Source organism: Poecilia reticulata, chromosome 13 (genome assembly GCF_904066995.2).
Source record: "Poecilia reticulata chromosome 13, P_reticulata-male-v2, whole genome shotgun sequence".
NCBI lineage: Eukaryota > Metazoa > Chordata > Actinopteri > Cyprinodontiformes > Poeciliidae > Poecilia > Poecilia reticulata.
Window position 1 is genome coordinate 24371505 of NC_088842.1, and position 26001 is coordinate 24397505.

General features: G+C 38.8%; 1 protein-coding gene across 12 annotated transcripts in view; it reads left to right on the top strand.

The window, feature by feature from the left end:
* The window catches only part of LOC145554536 (chloride channel protein 2-like), a 126432-nt gene that overhangs the window by 32564 nt on the left and 67867 nt on the right, over nucleotides 1–26001 (top strand). The window lies entirely within an intron of this gene.

The following is a 26001-nucleotide window of genomic DNA, read 5'->3' on the forward strand; positions in this document are numbered from 1 at the left end:
GAGCTTATAAGATGACGGACAAAATAAGTTAAGCTGTTACTTTTTGGGGTCTATATGAGGCCATTTGGACAATGTAGTTTTCTTTTGGTTTTCTTTTTTTTTATGTTTCCTAAAAAGAGAAGCCCTCCTTTGTTGCCATATAATGTTTTCCTGAGCTTCTGGTATTGTACCCTACTCTACCTTTATTTAGCACAAACCTTTACAAAAACATATTCACCTTCTCCATAGTGTGACTCCTAAGGTTTATCCCTTTTCCGTTCAAGACAGCCTTTCAGCCAGTCAATATTGTTCCTTCAGATAGGGTTGTGCCCTTTGGCTGTGTACTGTTTGCTTGTTAGTGAGCAGCATGCAGATTTGTTTTCCAAGATTCTGTTTTCCTACAATCCCACATCATATTCAGGAGTCGGTTGGTTTTGTCTATAAATACTTCAAGTTGAACAGTGTTTAATTGTTGGAATTGTATCTCAGACATACTGTAGTTCTGGAATCCATCTCGACTAGACACTGTCCAAAAAAGTTAGCTGTTAGATGTCCAGCACAGGCATTGCTTTATCTGAATGATTCTTTCTTTTTGAATTGTTTCACACTGATGCACAGTCGGAACAAAACAAAAGCCAGGTTACCTCTAGGTGACTTCTTGCTGTAATAAACTCAACGTTGACACATCAGAGGATGTTCAGTTCATTATCAGCTGTGCGTGTCTCCTATGAGACTTTTCATGTCCCGAGTTGAGTTTACTTTCAACATATCTCAGATAAACTAAATTATGTTGGCGTATCCTGTTGAGGACATAAGATTACATTCAGCTGTATCTACCTTGGCTGCTTAAAGGCCGTCACCTTGTGCATAGCCAGGATACTTGTAATGACTTTGCAACAAAGATCCAGTAAATACTGGAGGGAGTTAGCAGAAAAATGGTTAGTGGGAATGGTGTTTGCATTCATAGTTCATGTCTGGGTGTGCATGTTATTGCTGGGAACTATCTCAACCTTGGCTAATTTTACATTTCTAGTTAAATTTTCTCTCGTCTGTGGAATGGAGGGAATCGCATAAATGTTAACCTGAGTTGGGATCAGAATGTGTTTAAAATGGTTTAGCTTGTGCCTTTTAAAGCAGACATATTTAATTCTCAAGTTCACAAACCCACATTAGTGTAACCTTAAATACCATAGTATTTACCTTAGTTGGTAGCCAGAGGAAGACTGCAGCTGAGGGCTATTGACATAGACCCTGGTCTAAACTTAATGCCTTCCTGTCTTGTCTGCTTCATCATCCCATGAGAGGGCAGCTTTTGGGCTCATTTCGTCTTTGCCCCGTCTTGATCTGTTGTCATCATTGACCTCCCACACTGAGACTGCTTGCCTCTATTTATATATCCACACCTTCATCAGCACATTCTCTACCATTAAGTTCCCACATTGACTTGTCTCCTTGCGTGTGGTGAGAGATCATTGTCATCATAACATTGACATAAAAATGTGGATGCTTTCATTTCAATCTGTATGCTGATGACAGACCTTGGTGTACAGACATTATCCCCTCACACCTTAAAAATCTATTGAAAAAAAAAAAACAACCTACATTTTGAACCATCCCAATAGTTAAAGTGGAACATGTAAAATTTTCATATCGGTGCATCCCTATTGAAGTTTTTGAACTGATTCAAGTTTTTGAACTTTGGCTGGCATTAAAAATAACCAGATGGGCATTTACTCTTTATGGTATGTATGGTCACCAGAAACCCTTGTGCTGTTAATTTAATATAAATTTGAAACTTGGTCACAAACGACTGTCTATTTCACAAATTCTGATGAGTTGTTAACTTTACACATTCGCATAGATTAAGTGCTTTGAAAACTACAAATTAGAAGCTAAATAAACCTGATATTTCCCTCGGATATTGACCTAATGTGCTGGTTATTCTTTTGAAGTGTAAAGATTGTGTGTTAAATAAATGGGATTGCAACATTATCTTCCAGCATCACCTTCCTCTTTGGTGTAAAAGACTCTCCAGCTCTGTCCTGTGTTCATCAACTCCAAATTAAAGCAGTGACTCTTGTTTCCCTGCTGTCTTAATTGCTGCTGGCTTGCCCTCAGTGGAGTGTAATTAAACACACTTTGGCGGTTCATGAGCCCCTGGAAAAGTAGATCTGCTTCCCCTTTGGCAGCACAGGCACAGTGCTGACAGATTGGAGAGCAAGAGGAGAGATGGTTTGATGCATCAAATGCTGGTTATTAACCATCACAGACAAGCTAACACACAGATGAGTCTTTGTGTGTCACACACTTAATAGGTCCTTGACCCTAAAGCCCACCTGTTTCTTCCTGCCCTGTCTGAGCTCTTACGCGCACATGCACGCACGCATGCACATGTACATGCAAGCACGCACACACTGCTTGTTGTTTGGCCAAGATGAAACTAGTGGTGTTCAAGTATACTGTGTGACATGCAAATACCTTTTGTGCATGTTAAAAGGCACGTCTTAAACAAGCAAACATCTGGCCAAGCAGTGCGATTGCAATTGTAGTTTTAGTAATTCCAATAAACGATTCTGACTCTGATTTTATGACCATTCCTGATGGTAGAATTTGGCATCAGGATGAATAATCTAACCAGCAGTAACGTTGAGCTCAAATTAAATTACATTTATTTAAAGGAGACTGAAATGAAAACACTGCTCCTGCAAGATGGAAACAATTTTAATGTGTACAATTCCAGTCTCATTTTAAGAACAAGTGGATTTGATCATTTACAATTGCAGATGAAAAAAGAAATCAGCTAGTGCAATGAGTTGAGAACTTAATTTTGATCAGTTGTGACTAGTCGACTAGTCTGACACTCAAAACTCTGACCGTTCACATATCTGCAAACTCCTTATATGCAAGTTCAATCTGGTCACATGAAATGCAACGCTATATGATGCTGATGTTGCTATTAATTATAGAAAACTCAAAGATGTAGAGATTTTCTTTTCTTTTTTTTTTTTTTTGACATACTGGGGGTGCATTCACACCAGCCCTGTTTGATCTGCTTAATCAAACTCTAGTTTGCTTGCTTAGAAATCCGGTTCATTTGGAGAGGTGTGAGTGTGCAAGTGACTACTGTAGATTCTTATAGAACCAACTCTGCAAGATAATCGGGTGTCAGACATGTCTGTAGTTCATTTAGTTAGTGCAAAGTGAGCTTGTTAGCACATAACAGGATCTCCTATTTGCAGTTGCTTGAGTCATTAAACGAGTATGCTGCAGGTGCAGACAATTCTTAAGACTGGTAAAAAGTCTTACTATATCAGCTGGTTTAGATTGTCTTTCCAGGACCTTTTAGTGTAGAAACACAAACTACTGTACAGTTGACCAAGTTTTGACACTCTGTAAAACTTTTGAGATAAAACCCCCACCTTAATCTCTTTGTGTTTTTTATTTGTCATCTTTTATGACTTTGGAATGCTAAGCCTGCATCTGCTGACTCAGATTTGTTTTTGTTCACACTGCTAATAAGCCTGAATCAAAGCAGTTTATACATGACTGGTTTACAGTAGAATTGATCCTGCTAATCCTACAAACAGTTCAAACAAGCGCCTCTGAAGCCGGGTTAGAACGGCTCTTAGAACAGATGTTGAGACGTGATAGATGTTAGAACATATCAGAGGTTTAAGTGTAATCTACCCCACTAATTTCTGTCAGGGAGTCTGGACAGAAGGTGGACTGACAGTTGAGGAAATGGGAGATAAAGTTTCAGAGATCATGTGCGAACTACAATTCAAATATTGCAAAGTGCACACTGTGTAACTCTCCCCTCTCTGAACAAATGTAAAAAAACAAAAAGAAAACGTTCTCCAGGATGAGTCAGATCCTGATGATAGTAGTAGACAGATGACTTATGTGTTTTACCTCCTGTGTATCAAGAAGTCCTTCTATCCAACAGCTCCAAGAACTTGTAAAACTGATTTCCAGAAAGACTTTCCACTCAATTCCTTTATCTTGTCAGCTGTCACAGATTCAAATATTACTTTAAAGGTCCTAACTTAGTTCTCACCTTACATTACTAAAGGGATGAGATCTCTATTTCATACCTTGAACGATTATTTGTTTTTCCATGCCCATTCTTTTTTACAGCTTCTGTATGCATTTTTTTTCTTCTGCCCAAAATATTTTCTCTACCAAATATAGCATTTGTGCATTTGGTCTATCCTTGTTGTTGCTTTTCCTCTTCCTGCAAACAAATTCCGCAAGATTCTTCATCCCTGGAGAATGACTGGGTGCCTTTGAACCCCCCTCGTCACTCTAACCGCAGCACAACATTAGTCCTCCCACAGACGCGCACACACACGCATACTGTACACACAACATGGAAGGGCACACTATGGATACCCTGCACAAACTGAACAACATGCACAAATGGAAGATGCACATTCACCACACACAAACTCCTACGCTTTGTCAGAAGGGCTGCCCACGGTGCCCAGCTGCAGTTACGCGAGCGACTGGTGCGTTAGCTGGTTAGTTCAGGAGCTGATTCGCCTTTCGCTTTTCAGTCTTATTTTTAATTTCATTTTTTTTCTGTTCACCTCTGAGCTTCAAGTCCTTTACTTCTGACAAGCCTGTTTGCAGTTTGCTGCAGAGGAGTATGCAGCTCTATTTGAATGTGACTTGTGCATTTTGTTACATTTCAGATGAAATTACAGTGCCTTGAAATATTTATACACCTTGAGCCTTTCCATATTTTGACATTATGCAACATCAATCTTCTGTGTGTTTTTATTGGGATTTTGTGGGAAAGGTCAACACAGACCAGCGGATGAGTGAAGTGGGGGTGGGGGGGAAAGCAAAAAACTGAAAAAGAAAAGATAAATCTGAAATATTTGTATTTACTCCAATGCCCCCAAGTAAAATGCATGACCTCCAAATCTATTTTTGAAATAATCTGTGTGTCATGTGATCACTCGATTAATGTTACTTAAATGTCTGTTAGAGAGCAAGTACGGCACTGCAAGCCTCCATAGATAATTTGTAGGATACACAACACATGTAATGAGCTCTAATTAGATGAGACCATTTAGTTGAACTAAATGCTGAGGCAGAAAAGTGGGAATCACCATAATCGCACTCCGATGTTGAAAAATAGTCACGGTAGGATCATGCTGTGGGGATTTAATTCGTCAGCAGAGATGGGTAAGCAAGATAGTCCTGGGATAAAAGCCATTTCTCCAGCCAAAAACGCGAGACGAGGCAGAACAGTGAGCCTAAGTATGCAGAAAGAGCTACATGAGATTAGTTTGGAACAATTAATTATGATCCAAGTTTGACTAAGTATTTAAGGTCGTACTGCTACTATTTTGGAGAGGCCCATGCTTTTCTTTCAACACATAACTTATTTTGTGTCTCCCTCAGAGGTTGAAAGCTTGAAGAGGTTGAGGAAACATTAAGCCAGATGTACTTGCAAGTGGTTTATTTCTGTATCTTTTGAAAGATCCAGATTTTGTTCTTTTGCAAATTAGTAATGTTTTTATTTAGATCTCCTGAAGAGCATTGATTATTGGCTTAGGAGCTCAGTTTAGATGGATCTGATCACCAATTCAAATCAGACTGGTGTCAGATCATCATGTCAACCTGAAGTATTATAGAACTTTTGGAAGCTGCTGGATACTTTCTAATTGCATGTAATATTTAATTTGCGGTTAGTAATAGACACTGGCAACAGTGTGTTTATAAAGCGTGTCTCTGGATCCCTGGTGCTGCTGTTACATCATCCGTCTTTGACCCATCTACATGAAGAACACAAGGCTGAGGCGTCTGTCTGTCGTCTGATGTCAATCTCTGCAGCTTGAGCTTTGAGGATCAGAATCAAACAGCACAGGGGGGTTATATCACATTTGGCATTCAACTCGGAGAACATGCACACAGATTCGTGACGACTCACGTTCACCTCTATCATTGCCTTTCAAATGCTATCCTGTGGAGAGTTTTTGTAAAGCAGGAAAACCCAGTGCCTCTTTTTGGAAGATCTTAAACATCTAAAAACATTCCTGAAAAAGTAACTATTGCATCTCCTGTGTTGCAGCAAACTTTTACTGACGTCATTGCCTTTAATTTTCTTCACTTATAAATAACTTGAAAGTAGAGGTTTGCTGATCGGCCACCGATGATAATCAGCCGATTTCCGTGAAAAAGTGTGTGATCGGTGATTGCCGATCACATAAACCGATCACCTGCTTCTCATTTCGCAGCCTGCCTGTGCAGCTCTTTCCTTCATACTGCGCAAACGCGCAGCAACAAATCCTAAGCGATGTGTAACTATATCGCACTGAGTGACTGGGGAAGTTTGCTTGTTGCGGCGGAAAATTGAAGCATGTGGGGGTGAAGCAGGTCAAAATGCGTCAACACAACGAAGCTAATACGACATAAAAACAATGCCATACATGATGGAGTTTGGCTACATCGAGGCTCACTGCAGTAAAAGAGACATACGGAGCGATCAGATGGCAGGTAAAGCAGCGCACAGCTACAAACACTCACCCGGATTAGCCTGACGGTCAGAAAGCTAAACAAATAACCCGCAAAATAATTTAAGTCTTTGAGCTGCGATGTAAGACGCTGGTTCTGTTCTCGCAGTTGAACCGCTGCTACGCACTACAGGTAGTAATGTTTCACAGACGAAGCGCCGCTTCTGCTCCACCTGGTAATGAACTCTAACCAGCAGTGGCTCTTTGCATTATTTAGCCTCTTCAGAGCCTTCATATGTCATCAGTCTGTTAAAGATGGTATTATTGATAGCAGTACAATTTGCACAATGCCTGTTTTGTTTAGTTTTCTTCTTGGAAAAAGTTATTAAAAACAAGTTTTTGTCTAAATTGAGGTGAATTTATGGTTCCTTTTTCCACATAATGTAACCGGTAGTGTTTATGATAAAAAATAAATGAATAATAATGTGATCGGTATCTGTGATCGGCCCTCGTGGGTGATCGGTATCGGCAGGAAAAAACCTGATCGGCACATTTCTGCTTGAAAGCACATATATATATATATATATATATATATATATATATATATATATATATATATATCCCACAATTTCCAGTCCTTTTAGTGAAATCAAACAGTCCATGCATACACTCAGTAGAACTTTGTAAAAGGTTTAGACTGGAAAGTGTTGGATGACTAATTTTGTTTCCAAAACACTGAAAACGTACATCTTTGGCTAACTTTTCTTTTTTCTGTTTTGCTACATGTGTCACTGAACAGAGGCAAGGTAAAATCTGTGAATTGAAAGAAAACCTTCAAGTAATACTAAAGCCTGTTGCTGATGTTTGGATTTTTCTGAATTTTGGACTTTTTCTCATTTGGGAAAGGCAACATCCCACAGTCTTTGATCTAGGGTTCTGTGAGCAGTTTCTGCAGCATGATGGGTGTGTTATGTAAAGCCCTCCTCGCTTTCACATGGGAGAAGTGCGTTATAACAGAATGAGGAGCATTGTGCCGGTTAGACTGCAGTGCCACCTGATGCCACCCCTGGGCTACCTGGTTAGTACATTTAACAATAGAGATCCATTGAGGAACAGTTCTATTGGTAACGAATGAAGATCGGGGATAAAATTAATAACAATACTCCACTTAAATTGACAGTCACACTTTAAATGTTTGAGATATAAATTTTATATGCATCACTACTGAATATTCCTGCAAACCTCATCTGTTTGGACTATTTTCTGTTCTAAAGTATTCAATGTTCCCAAATATTATAAATAAATCTTGTTTCTGTAGAAAATCTTGAGAAATAACTCCCTTTGTTGTTTTATTCTTGTTTTAAAAATTCCATCATTATCACAAATTTTTTTTATTTTTTTTACAAAAAGGCAAACTTTTTCAAAGTGTGAACCGAATTTCTACAAATTGCTGAATATAAATATTCAACATAAGTGACTGGATAAATATTCACATTTAGAGTGACTGACCTAATTCAATAGAGCATAAGTCTGTTAGTGATGGTAGTCTCACAATGAATGGGACGGAGATCATTGTAAGTCTCAAGTGATTGTAGTATAAAGACACCTGTGTCCGGAAGGTCCATTTACTGGTTAATCAGTAATCCTGGCTACCATTAAAGCACAAAGACATAAGAACACTCCAAGCATATCAGAAAAAAATGTTATTGAAAAGTCAGAGAATGAATAGAAAAATATCTCAAAGGTCCTGAACATCACCTGAAGTTCAGCCAAGTCCATCATCAAAACACAGAAGGAATATGGCCCATGTGTAAATCTGCCGAGATGAATCCATCCTCACAAACTAAGTGATTGCACAAAGAGACTAATGAGGCGCCACCTCTGACTACATTGAAGGAGTTGCAAGATTCAGCAGCTGAGTTTTTCATCGAGGATCTTAGACTAAATATAAAAAATAATTTTCCCGTTTTATGTTAGGTTTGAAAGTGAAACATCACAAAAATATTATTTATTTTAGGTTTGTTCCTAACATTCAGACACTTCTGTAATGACTGATCCTCTAATTCCATTAATTTCTTTAATTTGCTAACAGAATTTTATAGATGAATGTGTCTGAACAGTATTTTATACATAGTGAACAGTTTTCTCATAATGGTGAATACTCTTCAAGATGTACTTATTTTAATTTATTAACTAGCAATGAGGCCAAAAGTGTGATAAAAGAAACACTTTTATTATATAACTCTTTAAAATGTACAGACCTTATGTCTTGTGGTTGCTGGGGTTCATCTGCCGTCGTGCTTTATTTTTCCGCTGAGTTGCTTGTTTTTATTTGTAAGTCGCTACGTTTGCCTTAAGGCTGTATATTTTATCTTCATGAGATAATTTTACTGCAGCTAGAATATCTTAAACAAAATGGGAACTCGAGGTAATAGTTGCACAAATCCAATTTTTTAGTTTTTCAGCTCATTCAAACAGTAGAATAGTTTTTGTTGCAGTTGGGACATGTAAATCAACTACTATTTAAGCTTGTTGGATCACCCAAGCGCTCATGTCCTGCCAGCTGCTCTCTCTCTGGGTTCCCACTGCCAGTCTTATTTTTACTGCAGGTGGGAGTGAGGTTTTTGTAATCTGGTCGCCTACGGCTGTGCTCATCATCCCATAGCTGGTACCTCTGTGCTGCAACACCTGACACCGTGTTTGTGTGCGACTGCACCAAAGGGAAACTTGTACTATATTCTTGTTACTTGGATCAATATCAATACATATTTTGCTCCCTCTATCTTAATACCTCTGTCTCTTCCATACGCATATAAAGTGTGTGTGGCTGCTCATTGTTCCACTGGTGGAGTTGGAGTCTCACACACATCGATCTCCTGCTAATAAGTTGGCCCAAGCTTCAGCAGCTCTGCGCACGTCTCCTCCTCTCTGCTCCACTTCTTTCTGAGGGAGGGAAAAGTCTGAAGAGCCTCTAACACAATGACTTCTGTAGAACAGTGTCTAATATTTTGTCTGGCTTTGTTATTGTGCAATTTGAACAACGCATGCCATGATATGACGAAGAATTTCACATGAAGGACGCTTGACCTTGGTAGCACTGTGCTGTTTATGCAGTACCTTGGTTTTCAAGGTCTTCGTGCGCGTACACACACACACACACACGCATAGTATATCTTTCTATCTTTATAAGGTCTTTGCATGGACTTCATTAAGTTTTTATTCATTCATGTAGCCTGATTCTTACCTATCCATTATCTGTACATGCCTAACCCTAAACCTAGCCTAAACTATCCTGGGTTTGGGCTCCCTAAGGAGCAGGGAGTCCTCATAATGTGGCATTTGTTTAAAAAAGGGCCCTACAAGGTGAGAAATGCTAACTCTCCCCTCCACACACACACACACACACACACACACATATTCATAAAGATATGAATGTGGACATTGGTTACTGTATTACTTTATTACTTCCTGTAATATCAATGCAGTGATAAGATTGGGCTGTGTTAATACCTTACTGGTTTAACTTGGGCTTTTAACACAAACAAGCACACAATGTGGGTAAATACAGAGGAATAACTAACATTTAAAAAAATATTTCAGATTTGTAATAACAGGAGAATTTTTTTTAAGCCGTTGAAGGAAGTTGTATTGTCCCTTAGACATAGAAATCTTAAAAATACAGGAATATGTTTGGCATTTACCTGACCAAAATGGAATAATCTGCATATCCATAATAAATGTTTGCATGTATTATTTAAAATTTGCGAGTCTTTCATCTGGAACATTGTGGAATTTGAATATTTAAGCAGTCAGCAATTATGTCATAAAAGTAAATATTTCTAAATGAAGAACATTGATTTTTGACATGCTGGGCTGCACAGTGGCGCAGTTGGTAGAGCTGTTGCCTTGCAGCAAGAAGGTTCTGGGTTTGATTCCCGGCCCCGGTCTTTCTGCATGGAGTTTGCATGTTCTCCCTGTGCATGCGTGGGTTTTCTCCAGCTACTCCGGTTTCCTCCCACAGTCCAAAAACGTGACTGTCAGGTTAATTGGCCTCTCCAAATTGTCCCTAGGTGTGAGTGTGTGCGTGCATGGTTATTTGTCCTGTGTGTCTCTGTGTTGCCCTGCGACAGACTGGCGACCTGTCCAGGGTGAACCCCGCCTCTCGCCCGGAATGTTAGCTGGAGATAGGCACCAGCACCCCTCCCGACCCCACTAAGGGACAAGGGTGTAAAGACAATGGATGGATGGATGGATTTTTGACATGCAATTTTAATTCATCAACAAAAACAGAATATTTTAAAAGTGAATTTTATGTATAACTGTAGATCCTAACTTTCATATATTCCACTTTTTTGTTTAATTTTGAAAAGTTTCTAAAATCTTTGCTCACTGGCTTCTGACTTTTTAACCTAAATCACTTTATCAACATTTACACCAAGATTTTCTACACCTGATGGGACCTAGATGTGATGTCTTCATTGATCAAAGACCTCTTTTTTTTTTCTTCTTCTTTTTATTTGCTGACCAACTGATCAGTCCATTTAATTTTAATCTGTTTGTGTTTTCTCCTATGCTGCTTTTAACTTCTTTGTACAAGCACTTTGAGTTGTCTCTGGCTGAAAGGTGCAAATAAAGTTGTCTTGCCTTCAGGGTTGATCAAGTTAAAAATCAGCCAGTTTCCTTTAAAATGCTAACTTCTCTGCATCACATTGCAGTTTTTCACCGCAGTCATTATGAAAGCCTTGCTTTGAATTGTTTTTCATAACAGGTATTCTCTTTTATTGACTTTTTTCACACTTTTTCCATATGTGGATGAAATCTCCATCTTTGTCATTAGAGACAAGATACCTCACCATGCTTAGTGTATTCCAGCTAAATAGCTATGCGAAGTAGAGGAGCTGAAATTCTGAAATCCAACAACAAAATGGAGATCATTAACCATTCATGCAAGTCTGATGGGTTAGTGTCTGAGAGGTGAGAAGTAATTTTAAGTTCCTTTGTTTACTGTGCATGTGAGGCATGACTTGTTGTGTGAACCCTGATCTGTTACAGATTACGCTTCATGGGTGGTTTCTGCACACATGCAGGTTAAGTTCTAATCTGTCGACTTTGGAGGTTACCTCCCTCTGGTCATAAGAAGATAAAGTGGCTGCACTCAGGAAATGAGTGACTTTAAAATGGTTAGTTTAGAACTTTTGTCTTTTGTCACTAAATCTACCTACGGGTGACATTATAATGCATGTCACACAGTTTTGCTCTAGTGTGGAAACTGTTTAATCTCTAAGTTTATGTTTTACAAAGTTTGGAAGAAATGTAGGAGTCTGTGACTTTTACTTGCCAAACAAAGCTTGGCCATTCCCATTTTTTTTGGAAGAAGTTGTGCAATAAGGGCAGGATGAGTGGCTCCTCTTCATCATATTTCAGGTGGTGTGTCCCAAGAAGTAACCCAGTCATCCGCCTGCCTAGTGACATGCTCCAACTTTTTCTGGATCTTCAAAGATTAAAAGGGATAAATGGCCCCCTTATAGTTTCTGCATCTGTGCTGGGCTCTCTTTCCAGTTGGATCTAAACAGAGAATCTTTCAGGAAGCATCTCTATCTGATGCCTGAAACATCCTCATCTGCTGTTCTGTTCTTAGTTGCTATAGGATATGGAAGTTCTTAACTTTCCTCTAAGGTTGAGACCAGCCACCCAGTCAAAGAAGCTAACTCCAACTGCTTGTATCTGGGATCTCTTTTTTTTTTTTTTTGTGGTCATGATCCATATCCCATGACCACGTGTAAAGCTCAGAACATAGACAGACTGGTAAATTGAGATCTATACTTTTTGGCACACTCTTTGTTCACCATTCTTTGACTTGAGCAGTGCCTTGATTACTGCAGACAAACCCCAGTTTGTCTATCCATTTCTTGCTCCAGACACAGCAATAATACGTCACTGGCAGAACAAGAAGGGAACCCCTAAAAATTTAAGAGTTTTAAGACATAGGTGGTGTTCATTTTTTTGCTTCATCCAAACTCCCTGTAACTTTCTGCACATTTTGAATGCATGGTGAGTCTGCACCGAGCTGGGTTGGAAATGACATGAATAAGGTTTACTACTTTGTAACGAGACAAGACAAGCTATGCAATCATCCCATGTGCACTGATTAATCAAAGAGCTGGCTCTTCACACACACACGCACACACACACACACACATCCTTTGCAGTCAATAAAAGTTGACAAAAAACACTTCCTTTGCCCCAGTAAGTCGGAGTGTTTTGGCTTTTGTGTCTAATAGCTTGCTAGCCACAGTAGCTGACTTAGTCCCATTGGGTCAAAGGTGTTTGTGTGCGAGTATTTAATAGAGGCAGTTCTTCGTCTAGCTCATTGATTGATTATTGAATCAGCTTGAACAATGTGACTCCACTAACCTTGTACACACAACCCAACAACACTAGCCTGAAAACATATGAATGCATGATTGTATCTGCCAATTTTCTTTCTGTACAGCCTGTAATTACTCATCTGTATGCTGCTCCATGCACCAAGAATGATACACACACACACCTTGAAAGCCTAACATCACACCACTTAATGCCACCACAGTTTTACTATAGGGGAGTTGGGTGGGCTGGATCAAAAGTGGATGGATTTAATCAGTCAGGTATGGGTATAGCTTTTCTCCTATTGACATCCCCTTGCTGAAAGATAGATTGCTGTCATTAGCTTAAAAATTAATTACAGCCAGCACACACCTTACTTTGTCGTACACTCTTTCCCAAAATTTTCCAAGATAAATTCAGAAGATTTTCATAGGTGTCTAGAAGATAAATTAATACAGTATAGCAGGGGTGTGGAGTAATGTTGCAGTTAAAGTGCAGCCACATTTTCCTCTCATAGCTGCTAAAACCCCACAAATTAAAGACTACACATTCACCAGAAGAACTGGGAAAAACAAGAGGTGAGAAACTTCTTTGTCCCTCATGAGAACCTCTGCAAGATGGGCAACTTTGTGACACAGTTTTTGTATACAAGTTTGTGGTGTTGTGTGATATTTTGAAAATTTATATGCAATATTATTTGATAAATCTGAAACTTGACAAAACATGTTTAAGTAACGTCATAGAATATAACCGCAGAAACGGTTTATTGGAACACTAACTAGCCATATGAGAATCTTACTTAACAAAACATTGCAATATTTACAGAACCATGTTTTTGCTTAGATTTTAAAAAGAGAAGTAAGTTATTCCTACTGCTACTAATTGATGTACATTTTACTTTACATGTATTTTAATTATCTGACAATGTTTTCCTGCATTTTATGTCATGAGCTGAAAGTATTGTTGGAGCCCTACTAAGTAGAGTGATATGAAACCCACTGTAGTTTTTTCTCATAATTCAGAAATAATGTGAAATGATTCACATTTCATCTTCTTTGTATGCGACGCATTGGCTTTAGTCATCTGCCAAGGGTCGTTAAATGGAAACGTTCAACCACGACGTCAGTACAAAATGCAAAATAGTTATTAAAAATCATGCAATGTAAATGTAATAAATTTTTTTCTGGATACTTTTGGTTTACAAACTTCTACATTATTTTAGTGGGAAAACATCAAGAATTTGCTGTGTATCAAATACTACTTTTCCACACTGTAATCTCAGCCATACAAACACAGAATAGATTTGCAATCTTAACGTAACAATATGTCCACCTGTGTTGAGAAGGGAGAACAAAAACGTATAATATTTTATTAAGAGCAGAGGTTTGAGCTGTAGGGGGTTGCAATGTGTGTTTTGGGGGTACATTTAAGACCGCCATTATTGAAATGGATCAGTCTGTTAATGGTGGTGTGTTTTGATGGGAATTTAGCTCCAACCAGGCTGCAGGTGAGTATCTCCCTGCAGAGCTAGCAGCTCTCTTAATGTGGCTCATATCCATAAAATCCTCAGCAGATGAAATCCCACTCATGTTGCAGTCAGCTCTACTCTCTGGATGTCAGAGAACTCGGGTCCAGACAGATTTTATCCAGATTTTATTCAAAATTTCTTAATTTGGGGAAATTGTTAGACTTACTACATTGGGCATTGTTTAGGAGACAAACATTAGACTGGACTGTTTGGGACTGTGGTTTCCAATGGCTTGTCTTTACCATATAAGATATTTATTTCTTGTAATATTGTTGAAAAGAGTTCTGTTTCGTGTTGCAATAAATATGCTCGTACATTTTTTTGGAGTGCTCTATTACTCATCACATAACTCACCATCAGCTAAATGGTTTTAGTAAAACACTAGAGAGAAGTGGTTTTTTTCTCGTGTTCAGGTGCTTGAGCTTAGTGACCGTTTTCAAGATGGAGGGCTTAGGGAAGGTACTCTAAAATGATTTTCCCATGGCAATGCATCCAACGCTGATGCCAAACCAATAAAGTAGGTTGTTTTTTGGATTTATTTGGGAGCTTTTCTGATTTAAAGGATGTCTAGCTATAAAAACAGTTGATGTCTACTCAAACCAAAAAAGGAGTTCGGAACAGGAAGTCTTGCTTATGACGTATGTACACAAATGTGTATGGCTTTCTCCGAACTCGCATTTATTGAGTTGATTGTTCAGGGCAGGGACAGCCTTTCATTGTAGTAATTCTGCTTTTGTTGGTTATAAAACCATGGGTGGTATCTTGGCGATCAGATGTTGATTGTGTTATGAAAAAGCTTCAAGGTCAGAAAAAGGTACACTGTGAAAGTGTGGGATTTATGTAACAGTACCTGTTGGGAGTGTGACAGCAAGCACAGTTCTTAACCTACATTACTGTTATGATGTGGTCTCCTACAACCATACCACCCCTGTCTTTGCTTATCATTTATCATCCCACACACACACACACACAATGTGAGGATAAGGGGCACCACTGTGAGTGTGTCAGTGAAGAAGGACTCCTAGCTGACATATTCCCATTAGGTGAATGGCTTAGCCGGCATTGCTGACAGCCGAGTAAAAATAAATGGGGAAGAAAATCCTCTGCTCATGTTCTCCGCCCCTGAAGCAGCGCTTAAACCAGTTGTGGGATTCATAATCCTTGTAGGAGAGACTAAATCAGCAATGTACTCAACACCAAAGAAATATTAATGTGCTACATTTATCTGGACTGCTGGTTCTCTTACCTTTGTTCCTGGTAGCTAATAAGGCAGCCCTGGGGTTCCAATTGTTTCCTTTCGTTTTCGTAGAGGACCACACAGAAGTGTTCATTTGCATAATTTTGTTGCATTTTTCATGCACAAACTACATTGTATTAACTGGGATTTGTTTGTGAAAGACCAAAACAAATGGCTCATAATTGTGAAGTGGAAGCTAAAAAAAAAAAAATTATATAGTGCACATTTGTATCCACTCTGCTTTACTGTAATACTACTAATCTGAAAGGTGCGTCATGCATAGAGATTCAACACCCGCTGGGTTGGTACTTTGTGAAACCTCTGGAAGTTCTTCAAGATGTGTTGTACCAGCTTTACATAACCAAAGTTTTCTTAGTTTTTTTTATTTAAAAAAAAATAAAATAAAATTCTTTTGCTGTTATACGGAATAGCTCAAGTGCATTTAGTTTTGCAGATGCTGCTCTTTTCACAGTCCAACTTCTGCACCTTAAATTATTTCCTCAACAGGTTAACTACCTACTTAGTACATTAGCACTAAGTAGGTAGTGCATTCTCATTTTGTTTTTCCTGGACTGTATGTATTGTACGCCTATTAAATGTGCTAGAGAAACCCGAGTCCCACCCAACCCGACCTTCAAAGCAAATAATTTTGGCCAGGCCAAAATTTCGGGTCGGATTTGGGGTGAGTTTAGGCTATAAATCTAGGATCCACTTCTAATGGGATTCTTTCATAGTGGCTTACTTTTGGTAACTCTTTCATAATGTCCAGATTTACAGTGTGTGTTAGCTGACCCCTCACCAAATTCTCCCATCTGAGCTTTTTATCTCTGGAGCTCCTCCAGAGTTCCCACGCATCCGTTGGCTGCTTCTTTAGCATGGATGCGTTTGCATTTGGGACTTACTGGTCTGAACATTGCATCACAAGATGTGCAAAGCTTGGGATGTTTTATAACCTAACATAACAATGTTTTAAATCTATCCATTTCCCTATCTCTGATCTTTGCACCTGAGCTAAAAATAGGGCGAATAACAGCACATACTCGTCTGCCAGCCCAGAGCTATGTCTAGACCTCTTGGGTCATTATCCTGCTGGAGGTGTCGTTTGCGGTTTCTACTGGGTGTCCTTAAAGTGTTGGGTGTTTAACTCCAACCATCTTCCAACTAGAGTTCCAGAAGAAATGGATGGATGAATGATGTTGTCTTCATTTTTAAAGGTGCAGATGATGTGTTGAGGATTAAGTTCCTCAAGTTCTCCAAAATCAGTTTAATCTCGGATTAAACTGGGAAACGTACTTTTTGACATTGAAGTTTGAGTTTAAATTTGAAACGGTCAAAGTTTAAGGAGTAATAATGCCTTTTTGTGAGTCAGTGGCAAGTTTCTATGTGAGGATGGTGGAGACCTTATGACTCCACCTCCACGCTACCACAACTGTGGTAGCATGGAGGCGTGGAGGTCACCTTCATGGTTACTCTGCATACATAGAATAAAGACACAAATGCTTCTCCAGTTGTCAGCAGTTTAGTGTTTAGAGGTGATCACTGATCACATTCAACCCTCAAAAACAGACAGGGTCATAAATCTGAGCAGCTACTGATATTAGATTGTTTATGATCCATTATTTTTATGGTCAGAAAGATTAGAGCGTTGTTGGATTTTGTTTCATTTGTTTTCAACCTTTCTACAAACCAGTCTGCATAAAGAAATATTTCACCTAATGCTACTTCAGATGTTGATTTTTAGATTGTCAAACTGATCATAATGCTACGTACTCTGTAAAAAACCATTGTTTGTTAGTCCAGATCAAAGTGAGACAGGGCAGATAATGAGTTTTATTTTCAGATGATGAAGATGAAATGGTGCATGGAAAGATTAATGCAGTGCCAGCAAGAATATGGGTGAGCCAGAGTGAGGTCTGCAGGGAGGAAAGACATTTGAGCACAATGAATCTTTGTTTGCTTTCTCTCTCCGTCTCTCTCACACGTGCTCAGTTGGGACGTGGGAAGACTCGGCCATTGCACAGGCCTGTACCGACTTTCACACAAACACATGAGAGATGGGGACACAATGTCCAGCAAATTCATAACTGAAGTCTGTCTGAGCAAACACAGCTGTGACAATAAGTGTCACAACAACTTGCTCTGATAAGGGAGTCCACAAACACTTTTTCTTTAAAATTAAATATAAAAAACTGAAAATGGGATATGTTTACAGAAAGACCAAATATTGAACCCAAAATATAAAGCATCTCCAATCTCAGCCTTTGAAGGTAGAGTTTACGAGATCTTGAGAAAACCTGAGATGGGTGTGCAGCTTGAGAGACTGAAATATGAGAGTCATAACATAAACAGGGTTCCAGTGTGAGTGAGGAGGGGAAAACTGCATGTGGGAAAGTCTGATACAGACCCAGGTGAGAGGATGAATAATAAAGTAAAAGCTTTGAGGATCCAGCAGCCGCAGTGTCCCCCACACACACTTTAACACACAGCTTAACTCGGATGAGGGACACTGCTTAGTGCAAGGTGGGCGACTTTTGTCAATATGTCAATATTTGTAATGAAATTAAGGCTGTCTGAGACAATATCCCATCAACTGGCGTGTGTGTGTGAAGGAGAAAGACAAACCTGCAACCATCAGCATAAAGCTGCACTGCACCACATCACCTGCTGTACCCTCTACCCATTACTTTATTAGTGCTGCCTTCACTACCTATTGGGGCTCTTCTAAAGTGTTTCTAAAATAAACACAAAACTATCAGAATTCCCACTAATATATGTGGAAATTGTATAGTTACATTTAATCCACACTGAGTTCAATTAAATCTTTCCCTCTGACCTTTTTTTAATTCCAAAGAAATGAAAAGACAGGAAAGTGGGTAACACTTTATTTGAAGGGGGGTGAATAAGACTGACATGACACTGTCATAAACATGACATAACACCTGTCATGAACATGAATAAGCCTTCATGAATATTTATGACTGTTGTCATAAAGCGTCATTCGGTAAATTGTCACTTTTAATGCAAAGTTGACATTATTCAAAATGTCTTTCTTGATTTGATTTAAAATTGTTATAAAAGTATTATTGATTGCAGTTTAAAAATTAGGTAACTTTCTGTTATTAAAGGTAAAGTTTAAACAGTAATGATTTCGTGGTTAGTGTCAAGTTTTCATAACAAAGACATTTTGAATGTCAACTTTGTATTAAAAGTGACATAATTTACCGAATGACGCTTTATGACAACAGTCATAAATATTCATGAAGGCTTATTCATGTTCATGACAGGTGTTATGCCATGTTTATGACAGTGTCATGTCAGTCTTACTCACCCCCTTCAAATAAAGTATTACCGGAAAGGGTTTGTTTTTCTTTATAAAGTAATTTTTGCGCATTTCTGTCCAAGGGTATGTTTAAGACTTTTATTGTCAAACTTCTGTTCTTGAAGAAAAATTTCTAAAAATGGTGGTGATCTAACAAGACTCTGAAATAATGCATCTGTAAACTTCAAAGGTATTATAAACTCAACCTCACATAGTGTTTTGTCCATGATGCTTGTTTCCTCTATATTTCACGGTTTACAGTACAGATGGTCCAATATAAACATTTGGACCAATATCTGATATTATTTTTCCTGTTTTAGGTACTAATGGTTATTTATCTGTATTGTGCATTTCCCTACCTTCTCGACACTGTAAGAAACTAAACTGCTGATGTTGCTTCTCCACTTCAGGTAAAAAAAAAAACCTCAATCCTGGTCTGCATCACCATCACTGTCACATGCCCAAACAAATACTGAATGGTCAACACCTTCCCCTTGTGAAAAACATACACGTCTGGTTCAACTTCATCAATTAACAATGATTCCAAAAGACTCCATTTTGTAAATTTTATAAATTCCATTTAATATTTTTTATACTTTTTTAGTTTAATTGGATTTTTTTTTTCAAGACTGAGATAAAAATTAATTATTAATTGTTAAATAAAATAAAAGGAACAAAGTATTGTATGTACCTGTGCTGCCTTTGTTGGTTTGCATTAAAGTCCATGAAGAAGCTTTCACACGCGCACACACGCGGTCAAAACTTAACTTTTAGAACTCTCCAAGTGACTAACTTCCTTAGCTTCATCACGCAACATGAGATTAGCTCAGATCAGTTTTCTCACATTTACAGGAACAATGGAAGCATTTACCAACACAATGCTGAGGTAGAACTGCAGGAGAACAGAGGCAGAATGGACAGGAATGGGAGAACTTTAATGGGTGTTGGTGAGGTTTTATGTGATGGGCCACTCTCTTTTTGTTAAACTTGGTGTTAATAATTCTGGGGCCATCTTGAAGTCATCTGAATGAACTCATTTGGCTTCAGAAACACATCAGCATGCCTTACAAAAGCTCTAAGACTTTCTATACTTTTTGAAGGGGGGACAAAGGTGGGTAAAACTGAACCACTTGGAAGGAGTTGGCTTCCACTCTGCCAGTAGAGCAGGAAGTGCCCAAGTAAATATGGGTTTTCTTAATGGGGCAACAGGAGAGTGCACCTGCTGCTCACACGCTCCCACTCCACAGGTGAATGTCAGCCTTTTGCAGCGTCGCTGGCAGTTCCTCTGCTTAAGACGTGGCATTAATGCTAATGTGCAGCTGCACATTGAGGCTCATGGTGCCAGAGACACAGACAAAGAGAGCCAAAGGGACAAAGTTGCTTTGTGTCTGTGCTTCGTTTTCCTGAGGGAAAACTGCAGCTTATTAGATAGGATAATTATAGTCATGTAGCAGAAACAAGGAGATGGAAATAAAAGCATAATGGAACAGCTGGAATAGAAATAATTTCTTAAATGGATTGTTGTGATATACGTTTGGTAGCAATCGAATGAAGGCTTGCATCAGACAGGTGAGGCCTGTATCATTGTATCATTAATCTTCAACCGATCACTGTGTGCTAAGCTGAACTCTTTCAGTCTGGTCTTACTGCTGCACATTTACACTCTGAATTCAGCTCACACTGTAGAGTGGATTCTGTACACAGTGCCAAATGTCACAACTTTCCTTTCACACACACATCAACCCAGCACTTCTTTCTTTACCTTTTTTTTTGTTGCAATCCTTCCATGTCTACTATACACCTCCAGCAGCTTTCTTGTCCATTTGTCATATGTCCATCCTTCCTCCTTTTCTTCCTTCTGTCTGTGCAGCTCTAAATCAGTGTGAGAGAGGCCCAGACGTTGGCATGGCAGCCTGGCACTACCTTTTAAGACTTTCAAGATGCCCCCTGGGGTGCCCCTCTGGAGAAATGGGAAACCGTTACTTACTGTAAATCTTTTTCATCTCACTTGTTGTTCTTGGCTTTTTCTTTTGGATTTCGTTTTTTTCCCCCCCTTTTGAATAGAACAGTTCAGCTTTAGGACCAGTGGGAATAAATATTTCTGAAAATTCACAAAAACTAAAAGGCCAAAATAAACTCCAGTCTCAGATTTTGGACAGTTTTGTTTAGGATGTGCAAAAGTAAAACCACCAATTTGCAAAGCAGTTATTTCTTAGATGCCTGGTTATAGCTGGTTAGAGCAAAGATGGACTGAATCACAGATCGGTTAACGGACCCATTAGCCAAGTGAGCAAAGATACAGCGTTTAAATCACAAAAGCATAAGATTGATTCATTAAGTACCTGAGTTCTTGAATAGAAAGCATCTGGACCACAGTTGTAAACCAAGACAGAAAGTCCAGCTGCTTTTTTTTTATTCAAGAGTTTAGCATTATCACAGCCTTGAAGACCATGATTCTAGACAGACTTTTTGTCAGAATGAGACATGGGCTTCTCTACTTATTACTGTTGATTTTCATTTAAAATACATTCTTTATCCATATTATAGTGTTTTCCCAGTCAAGTTGACTACCTTTTACATTTCCTTTTTATCAGTTCTCCCATACAGGGATTTCTAAAAACCTACTTTCCTCCTTCCTCTGCAAACAAATGTGCTGACAGGCTTACAGTGCCTCTATCTGTTAATGTACAAGTCCATGTTTTTAAAAGGAAGCTCAGCTATTGGGACAAAATACCACCTCATCTGCTCTTTTTCTGCTTTGAGCACCACTTCTACACCCACAGCAGAGATCATACACGCGCACACACACACACACACACACACACACACTCGATCAGGGAGCTCATTAGGCAAAGCGAGCTGTACCGCACTGAAGTCAAGCGGTCATTTAGGCTTTACTAGATGAACTGCAGTCAGCTGTGCATGTGCGTGCTTTCAGATCACTTGTGCTCTTCATGCATATTTTGGACTCTTGTCTGCTCTTTTTGGGTCTCCTCTTTGCTGGGGCTGGCTTTTTTGTAATTATTTTTAAACGTGCTCTTTTAAAAAATCTAAGGGAATGCTGTGTTTTAACTTTTTAAACATTATTTTACCAATACTTGATTATTAGCTCTTTGGTGCTTTGCTGTTTTACACAAACACAATTATTTCATGTTATGCACTTTTGCTTCAGAGTTTTGTGTAAACAAAGTTGTGGTACTAAAGAATCTTACCCTTATGTCATATAATCTGACGGTAATTAGAAACTCATATTCCACCCTACAGACAATCAATTGAAAAGTTAAATTGTTTTTGCAAATATTTTCAGACAAAACAGCAAACTAAACATGGGGTTTATGCATTATCAGTATTTTCTTATCCATGTTTTTCATTCAGTTTGAGTTAATATTAGCCTTTTGAAACGTGTTTTACCTAATTTTCAATTGTTGTTTGGAGAAAGTCATTGCTATGCAATACCCTCCTTTATTATGTACTGGGGGTCTTTCCAGTTACAAATGGAAACTGGAAAGACTCCCACTTCCTATTTTGTTGTCACTAATGGGGTTCATTGACAGTAATTAGACAGTTAAAGGGCTGAGAGAGAAGTTGGGAAGACAAGTTGTAAAGATCTCAATGTCAGGAATCGACCTTGAGATTGAATCCCGACAATAACCTATATTTATGGGGGTGCTCTCTCTACCTCTACGCCAGCGATGCCCCCTTCTGTTTACCATTTGTCTTCCGTGCTCTCTGTTGCCCACATAATGAGGACACTGAGTGCAGGACAACCCCTTCATCTGGGATCAATTTAGTAAAGCAGGCAGGCTTGGCCATGTGGCCTTTTCTGACTATGCTCAGCATAATGACAGGCTTTCAAGCAGTAATGTCTTTGTTTTGGATAGGTCTGTTTGTTTTCCTCCTCCACTCAGATGCAAATTTCAGAGGGGGTGCATCTCAGAAGGCCTATTTTTGCCCCTCATTTTTGGGTCCTTGGAGTTTCCGTCCCGTTTGAAGTCTACTCATTTAATTAAAACTTAGGGTTGACGATCATGGATGTGGCTGAGAAGGCCATGCAGAATGCCATCTTTGCACGAGCAGCGGTTGTCCTTCGATGCCAGAAACCCCAAATCTGTACCACTGTTTACTATTTCTCCCATATTGGGCTTTTACATGAACCCAGCAAGGTATATGGAGTCCTCACAGCCCATCAATCTTCTCTATGAAAAGGAATGTGAGAATGAAGATTGAAAACGCATCAAGATTTTTTTTACATGTTTGAAATTTGTTGATTTTGTTTATTTATTGCCTCGAAGTAAACTTCTCACTGCAGCGTGACACATTCTTCATTGTACAGCCTCCTTTTTTTCATCCCAAGATCAGCAAAGTGAGCCTCAGAGAAACTGCAAAAATCTCAAAAGCTTCACCACATCAGTTAAAGTTCACAGGAGTTCATTTGGAATCAGACCAAATAACTATGGTTGCCAGGATAAATTATCTTATCACCTCATAGAACCCTGGCAGCATGTGAAGGTTTGTAAAGATTCAGTTGAATAGGGCTGGGCAATAAAACAATAACAATGCCTATCGCAATGGAGATGCAGTCTATACAAAATGTGTCCTATAGACTGTAGTTCATGTCACTGAACTTTGTTCCGAATAATGTAGGAAGTGTGCAACATCACAATTACATAGGACCACTTGGAAGTACTATTTAGTACAAAGTTTCAAATCAAGTTTCATGGTCTACATATCTGGCCAGTTTAGTGGGCTCCACCTGAGATCATAAAGCCCTAATGATAATAATCAATGACGTAAAGCAGGAACACTGATTCAACATCAACATTAAACATGTTGCACATGGGTCATAAAGCTCCTGCCTACCACTTAAAAGCAGGAAACGAATTGAACCCTCTGGCTGATTACGGTTTGTGTTGTGCATACTTCTCATTCAAAAGGAGCATGACTCTTTGAACTGAAATGACTGGAGATGCACATGGGTTGTGTGAAGTAGGGATCCAATCATATCAAAGGGCAGATAGTTTATGCAAGTTCTGGATGGCCGCATAAGAGGCACGGAGAAAAACATGTCTGCACTACAGTCTGACCCATTCACTGCATGCAGAATGCCATCTTTGCACGAGCAGCGGTTGTCCTTCAATGCCAGAAACCCCAAATCTGTACCACTGTTTACTATTTCTCCCATATTGGGCTTTTACATGAACCCAGCAAGGTATATGGAGTTGAAAGAGCCACAATACAAAGAGCCACAATAAAATATGTGGCTCTTTAAAGGCATTGGCAGCGTTCAGTCTTATTGAACATATTAAAGCTCTAAATACATGTTCATCTATGAAATGAGAAATGAGCTTGGGCACTACTTGGGATGTAAAGTACCAGGCAATAACTTGGACCCATTGGGGATTAGGACTAGAAACCTAGAGATGTCTCCTCTATGGAAGTATCAGTATTTCTGTATGGTTAAGCAATATTTTTCTTATGAAGTATCAAGTGTGATCATGCACATTTGACCTCTGATCCCTTGCTTAAAGCCTGTATTTGTGCTGATTTTTGCTGGAATTTCATTGACCTTAGTGACACATGTGGTGAGCCTTTACAAATACCAAACATACTTGATATGGGCAGGACTTGCTCAAGATGTGCTTGCAGCTGTGGGAGATGGCAGCAGTCAACCTTTCTTCAAGTTGGCTGAATACTCAGTTTGATTTCAGTTTTCAGAAGTACAAATCTAACTAGGTGGTGGTCCATAAGCTGAACTGCCTTTGTTTTCCCAAAATATCCTCCATTCCTTGTTTCCATTGATAGTTTTACAGCATGAATTCCTGTCTTTCTCAACCAACCTGTTGTAATCATTGACCCTAATTATACTATTGTGAACTGTCTGACTTCATTGTTCTCATAAACCCTGAGCAGGTATATGCAGGTTTGTGTGAGAGTGTGTCTAAAAATAGAGTTGTAATTGTGTGTACTGCAGACACTGTTGCAAGGTGTAGCAGTTGAGCTCTGTGTGTGTTTGTGTTTATGTTTGTAGATGCACAAATTCATGTATTCCCTCAAGTTATCCAACCAGTTTATTTTGCCTGGTAGTAAAGATTGAATTCCAAAAAGCATAAGTACTGCTTTGAAGTTCTGTTTTATGCCAACATGCGTGGACATCTAGTGAAGGTCATCGGAGTGTTTAAGAATAAATAGCAATACATCTATTACTTTGCTGTGCAGTTACAAGAATAATTGTGTTTGAGTTTAAAAGGGAAGTAATTGCAATCAAAAGTGCTGATGGAAAAAATCTGCACTTTTTTTAGTGCCAGTTGTATGAAAACTAGTAGTTTATACAAACTCCCCTAACCCCATAGCTGCTCCCACCCTTTTTCATTGAGAACCACACAATATTTTGCATATAGGCCTAAAACCTTTTTATTATAAATTTTTATTTTATTTTGAGATTGAATAGTTCTCTAAACCTTTCCTGTCTGCTGTCTTCCTTGGTTTTTCCTAAACTAATGTTCTTAACAAATCTTCAAGGAACGTCTGTTGAATACTGATGAATTATAATTTGGTTGTAATGTGAGCAATTTCCAAAAGGTATGAAAACTTTTGCAAGACATTATTTGATAAAACTTGCCATTTGGCTTTCTAGGCACTAATGTGAGCCTTTGTGAACTCCTTGAAAAAAATTAGAGCCTTGTTATGGGTGGCCAAGAGGAAACTCTTGTCCTCTTTTCCCGTTCTAATGATAAAGAGTGTTTCAGAGGAATAGTTGGTAAAACTGGGTTTCTTCCTGTTTCTTGCACTGCTGATTCAGCACTCAGTATGTGAACATGGTATACTTTTTGTGGTGAGATCTTTTCTGATCATTTTTCTTCTGGCCAGTGTAAATGGCTGAGTAAATGTTCGGGTTTGCCCTGTATGAAGTCTGTAAGATGGTGCTGAATTTTATGAGTCAAGTAGAAAAAAAAACACTCAATGTGAGGGAAGCACACAGTGAGAGTAATGTATGTATTTTAAAGGAAGATCCAAGTAAAAACATGGTTTTCTTAAATCGACTCTAGAGATGTAATATTTTTAAAGAATTAAACATTTACTCTAGTGTTATATAATGGCCACAAGCTCC